At 34.3% G+C, this 6,967-nt stretch overlaps 1 pseudogene; it reads right to left on the bottom strand.

The window, feature by feature from the left end:
• Positions 1–5,045: 5,045 nt before the first annotated feature.
• The window catches only part of LOC107573878 (melatonin receptor type 1A-A pseudogene), an 8,031-nt pseudogene continuing 6,109 nt past the window's right edge, over positions 5,046–6,967 (bottom strand).

Below are 6,967 nucleotides of genomic sequence, written 5' to 3'. Positions count from 1 at the left end.
TCTTCAAAATGTCTTCTTTTGTGTCTGGAACGACATGAGGGTGATTAATGACGACAACATTTCAAAAACCAAGCAAAGTCGTATTTGAGAAACCCAGAATTCTAGATTAATACACAAGCTGATGAGTTGTGACATTGGAAGTGGCGCATCGATTTTAAACACGGTGAAAAGATTGGTGAAGACATGGTGAAGAGAGATCAGTTAGCAGAAAGCAAGTCTTAAGTGAATGGTGTAAAGATAATCACTCAAAATTCACGGTTTGATTTATCTAACGAAAACATTCTGTGAACCATAAGTAAAGAACATAAAGAACCACTAGTATATATGTTTACACAGGCTCAGACAAAAAAGTGGATGCAATATGTCATGCATGCTCACAACACATTGAGAAGAAAAAAAGAGATAGATAATAGAGAGGTATTATATTATGTTAACTGTGCAATTTACTCCATATGTGGCTGCATTTAAATCAATTGATTAGTTAAACAGCAATAAAACACTTATTGTGCTTTATTGGAAATAATAAAAACATCCAGTTTATAGACAATCCCTTAGGTCTGTTTCACACAGCTTGAAAAATTAACATAAGCAGTGCATATTCATTTCTTTTAATATTTAAATAGTAATAGCTTACAGCATTCACACTTAAGCATTGCGGTGCCTGGGGAGTTTCACCACTGAGCCTATTTTTACTGCCCAGAGCATTAAATTAACCAGAAAACACATTTACAGTGCACTGTAAACCTATTTATAAACACAGTCTTTTCATTGCAGGTTTTTATGCAGTAATATAAAATAATGGAATGAAGTATGAACACATTTTTTTTTTTATCTGTAAATCTGACTGAATCCATATGATTTAAGTAATTTATAGCTACTCTCTGGTGTTTCACTTCTATGTAGATTCATTTAGATGTAAATGTGATCTACCACCTCGTGTCAGTTAGATTTCAGAATGATCAAGTTTGTAATAATTCTCAATGGCCCACTCCCCTTAACCCATAATATCTGAATGCTACGCACTAGAACTGCATTAACCCAGAAATCACTTTCTTTCACACATTGTTTCTCGTTCTTTCTTTCTCTCTTTACGTGCTTCCTTATTGCAGATGTGCAGAGAACGCTTGCTGTTAAGCACAGTAATATATGTGGTGTGAAACAGGCCTTAGAATTATATATTGCTGAAAAACAGAATATACACATATCTGGAGGCTAACCTCTTGGTATGTGAACTGAAATTGTCACTCAGTAAATCTGCATCTTAACTAATTTGCCAGTATATTACTTACCTGTCAAGATCTCAGGTCATTTGTGTCTCTGTGTGAAAGTCTGATCACAAATAAACATGGCTGCCACTAAGCAACAGCAACCAGTCTGGATGATGCATGCCCTGTCATGTGACTTGTTTCACATCTCATTTAATTCACCTCTGAGTGTACTTTCATTCATTCTTAAGACATGACAGATCAATTCCTCAGTAGACAGATGTTAAAATAAAACAAACATTTACAACCACTGCTAAAAATGTTTTAAGCTATATGTTGCATACCTTGTTGCCCTTTCCCCTTTTCATATTTTTCTAAAGTTTTTTTTTCTTAATGCTTTCAAAAAAGAGTCTCTTATGCTCGCCAAGGCTACATTTATCTGATCAAAATACAATAAAAATAGTAATATTCTGAAATATTATTACAATTTGAACTACTATTTAAACGTTTCAAAATGTAATTTATTCCTGTGATATTTCACTGTGACACTTCACTGTCACTTTTTGATCAATTTAGTGCATCCTTTTTGAATAATTTAATCATATTAAATTACCCCCTGGTAATATGAGGTACCAGAACAAGGAGTGACGGATCTGGGGCGGGAAGTTAAGGAACACATAAAAAAGAGTGTGTGGAATTTGTATGCTGATGATTTGCAAATTTATTTTCCTTTAGAGCTTGACGGTAGTTTTTCTTTAACAAACTTTTGCACGTGCTTGGCAGATGTTAAGGCTTGGTTTGCAAATAATTTTCTTCAATTAAATGAAGATAAGACTGAGTTTATTATATTTGGTAACAAGCAGAAATTTAAGAAAGAAAGAAAGAAAGAAAGAGAACGAACGAATGAACAAGATGTGGTGAATTATTATTACAATTGAAAAAAAAAATCTATTTTAATACGTAATATTTCCTGTGATGGCAAAACTGAATTTTCAGCAGACATTATTCCAGTCTTCAGTGTCACATGATTCTTTAGAATTAATTAATATGCTGATTTGATGCTCTGTTATTATCAATTATTTTTTGTGCTCAATTTTATAATGCTTAAAACTCATTTGCTGCTTAAGGTTTTCCTAGAAATACTTTAAGGATTCCGTGATTAATGAAAAAAGTACAATGAACAGCATTTATTTAAAATTGAATTTTTATAATATCTTTACTGTCACTTTAATGTACAATGTGTTACTTTAATAACAATTTAATGTGTCATTGCTGAATAGAAGTATTAATTTCTTTTGAATAGTATATCAATGTTAGTGTTTCCACAAAAATGTTAAGCAGCAAAAATTGTTTGCAACATTGATAATAATAAGAAATGTTTATTGAGCACCAAATCAACATATGTGATTTCAGAACATGTGACACTAAAGATGACACTGAAAATTCAGCTTTGCCATCAAAAGAATAAATCACATTTTATTCAAATATTTTTATTTTTAACTTAATTTTTTTAAATATTGCAATTTTTTACTCTGTTTTTGATCAAATAAATGCAGCATTATTGCGCATAAGAGATTTCTTAAAAAAATAAAAATAAAAATCTTAATTATTTAAAACTTTTGGCCCGCTGTGTACATTTTTGTAAGGTAATGATGACAGATGATTCAGATTCTCACTCAAGGGTTGGGAAGAATTTAATTTGTATGCGTTCTCTAGTGGCAAAATGTGGTTGTGCAAAACCCATACACAGACAACTGGGGTTGGTTGCTTAGACACGAAATAACAGAACTGGGTCAAACAGGTGATTCTCCATTGGAAATGCTTTGTAGTCTAGGAATAGTCTTAATCTGTGTCTGGGAATCCAGACCTTACAGGCTCATCTGAAAATCACCTCAAATTAAATGGACTATTTCTCAATCAGCTCTGATATCATCATATTACGACAGACTAAACCATGATTAGGCTGTGTCCAGCTCTAAAATAGCCCATGTCTTGTGTACAAAAAACAGCAAATCAGATTTTCTAATCAAAAAAAGAGATAAAAAAAACAGAAACGCAGATTCATTGATCTTAAAATTGCAGTTTGCAGAGAGCTCCAAACACTCTAAATTACAGCCTCCAACAAATCTGACCAACTCTCATGTTCCAACCATAACCACACTTGGACAGGGTCAGAGTAAATCACCCCTCCTTCCACATAACACGTTCAGTTTTATAAACAGATATGAATCTCTTGGTTGCAGAGGGCGATAAAGGCAGGAGAGGCTCAGATTAGTGCATAATTCTGTTTGAAGGCAGTGTAAATCCTGGCTTTTTTATATCGCTTATTCATTCTCTCACGCACTCGTTCAGTCGGTTTGGTTGGCTTGGATTAAACAGAGTGATGTCACCACAACATGTCATGTTATTGAGAGAGAGAGAAGCAGTGGCGGGCGTTCAGCTAGAACTATTGCATAAGCTTCAATCTAATACTGTACTTTAATACTTATATTGGAGTGGTGGTGATACTACCTGTATTTTGTCCCATTTTCTACTGTGTTATTCAAAAAGTGATGCATAATAATGGCTGGCATTATATTTATTGTCCCACTGCAAATTATTTTATTAATCATTTGTTTTGGATTTGTTTTGTTGTTTTCTAGTAAAAACATCTGCATATCCTAAATATAAAGGTATTTATCTGACATTTGCTTATACAGTTTCAATTTCTATATTTTGCTGTATAGCGTGTCAGTAGGAAATATCAGTTTACATTTTCAAACAACCCTTTTGCCATTAATTGTAATAATCCAGTGAGATTTCTGTATGTACAAGGAGTCTGACAACAGCCAGTATGCTCCACAACTGGCTTAAAACTTTTGGGGGGGGAGGGGACGGTGCACAGATACTTTTGCACAGAACTGTATATTCTCAGGAAAAAAATCTTCATTTATTATGCAGTTTGGCTTTTATCTTGTTTTATTTGTTTTCTAATCTTGTTTTAGTAATGATTAAATATTTTACTAGTAAACAAGACAAAACAGTATTTTTTTCAGTGCACAGTCTAATTCTGTCGTATATTCAAGGTACACATATAATGTATACATTTCACATAATTATGCAGAAATTCCAATTTTATCTTATTCATCAAACTTTTTACTTTTATTATTTTTACTCAGTTTGCATATGAACTTGTCATCAGATCCATGCATACAAAGAGTGGAGAGAAAGACAGATACAAAGAAAAATAAAGAGAGAAGGTAAGGAAATGTGTAAATAGATAGACAGGTAATGCTGAAAATAGAAACAATTTTTAAAAAAGAATAGCAAGTAGAGGGGATAGAAACCCTACACAGAAGGAACCCCATACCCTCATATTTGCAGGTGGTTGTGGCAAAGCAGCAATCCAGGTGTATTGCTTTCTCAAATGTAGAGTAACAGTGTTGAACCAGGTGAGGTCATCTCAAAACAATAAACTCTGTAACAAACTCTTTTGGTTGAGTGTTTATAAAGTTTTGGTCACATTTATGGCCAGGCATTGTAGATATGCTGATGTTCATGGCAACATTTTGACAGCGTTGTTCTTCATTCTCCACTGAATGATCAACATCAGTGAAACACACTCTCTCTATATATATTTATATACAGTAATTTATCAATCATACCTTCATATTTGTTTTTTGTTCTCTTCAGACAAAGATAACTCATATAAAACCATTACAGAAAGTATGTCTTACATAGATTTGCTGATACAATTACTGTAAACATTTAAACAATAAATTCATACATACTTACAAGTACTTCTGACCAAGAATGAAAAAAGTGCTTTATAAAAGACAATGATAATAATTTCCTGTTTGTTTTGATTGTGTTGAGGCAACAAATCACAGTTTCAGCGCCATGTCCTGAACAACATATTTGGTGATCAGATTTTTTTTCTAAATCAAGTTTGCTTAGTTTCAAGCAAGGATTGATTTTTCTGTGTTCTTTTCACGCTTACACAGAGTCCACTTTGACCTGATTGTTGTTGGTCATGAGTGGCGAGGGTTTACTCTTGAGTCTTTCTTGCGCTTCATTAGAACTTTCCCCAAAGAAGATCCTGGCAGTACATACTGAAACCACGATGTGCTTATACTCACGACGGAAGTTCTGGTTCAAAACTCCATAGACGATTGCATTGAGGCAACTGTTAAAGTATGCCATGAAATAACTTGCCACAAAGAGCCATTCAGGTATTAAAGGAACCACGCGCTCAGGAGAAATCGCTACCGCCAACCCGATGAAGTTTAATGGTGCCCAGCACACGGCAAAGAGTACAAAAACAACAAACATTGTTACGAAGTTTCGCACGTCGTGAGGCGTGAGCTTGGGACGATTGTCGGGCTTCACTCGTCTTCGCACCTGTATGACCAGAACCCAGATTCGCAGGTAACAGTAGGTGACGATCATGATGGGAAGAATGAAATGGAAGAAGACGACAGCGATCGTGTATGCCGAGCTCGCCGACTGCTCGAACGTACAGGAATAAACCCGTGGATCATACTGCAGGGAGCCTACGAACAAGTTGGGCACAATAGCAAGCACCGTCAAGGCCCAGATTAACAGTACATAGCAAACTGAGTTTTTGTCGCTGTAGAGCTTGTCATATTTGAGGCTGTGGCAGATATAACAGTAGCGGTTGATTGCGATGCCGGTGATGTTGAAAATGGAGCCGATTACACTGACGCCCATCAGGAATCCGCTGATCTGGCAGTGCATGTATCCCAGGTTCCAGCCCCGGTGAAATATGGAGGTCAGGACCAGCGGATACGGATAGATGGCCACCAACAGGTCCGCCACCGCCAAACTCACCACAAAGATGTTACCTGAGAAACAGACAGAAAGACAGATATACAGGTTAAGGAGTCTGACTACATCCAAAAGCTTAGGCTTTAGCTTAAGCTGACTTGCTGCCCTATCAAGCAATACTTTGCACACAAAGGTACCTCCTGAAACTGATTTCAGACTTCTGAGGCAGCATTATCAGGGTTTAACGATATACAACAAAACAGAGAGAGCTTTGCCCATACACAAATGTAATATATCTATTATATTATATATAATTACACATAAAATATTTTATATAAATATATAATATATCTAATATATATTACATTTCCACACATGAAAAATATTACCATATGAAGTAAAAACATACATGAAAGACATAGGAAATTAGAACAATTTCATATTAACATATACAGTATATAGCCAATATAGATACTTATGTTTATGTATGTGTAATACAGTTTTGGACATATATATGTATATATCTGCCAACACATGTTAATATAAGTAAATATAAAGGATTTAAACATACATATTTTTGTAAACATGTTGTTTTAATAAAGTTGCATATATAAATATAATACATATTGTTGACATATATGGTTGCTACATATAATACCATATACAAATTATCATATAGATATTAACATGTACATATAGAAATTTTAGCATTTTATATATGCATGTCCTAAACTTATATCACATCTACCCAGAGAATTTATGTATGTGAAAATGATATATCACCTTATGGGTAACATACAGTATATGGCAATATCACACTTAATATAGGACGTTACAATACTGTATATGTCATATTATATAGCAATGATTCAATCATCAAGGCAGCATTTTTCAGCATTCAGATGTAGCCTACATAGTAACTTTTCCTTTTTATCATGTAAACAGAACGGGTTTACTAAGCCTTCCAGGAGTTCAATAAAGCTTTTATTGTCCCA

The sequence above is a fragment of the Sinocyclocheilus grahami genome, unplaced genomic scaffold (assembly GCF_001515645.1).
Source record: "Sinocyclocheilus grahami isolate Dianchi unplaced genomic scaffold, SAMN03320097.WGS_v1.1 scaffold2058.1, whole genome shotgun sequence".
Classification (NCBI taxonomy): Eukaryota; Metazoa; Chordata; class Actinopteri; order Cypriniformes; family Cyprinidae; genus Sinocyclocheilus; species Sinocyclocheilus grahami.
This window is presented reverse-complemented; position numbering and strand designations above follow the sequence as displayed.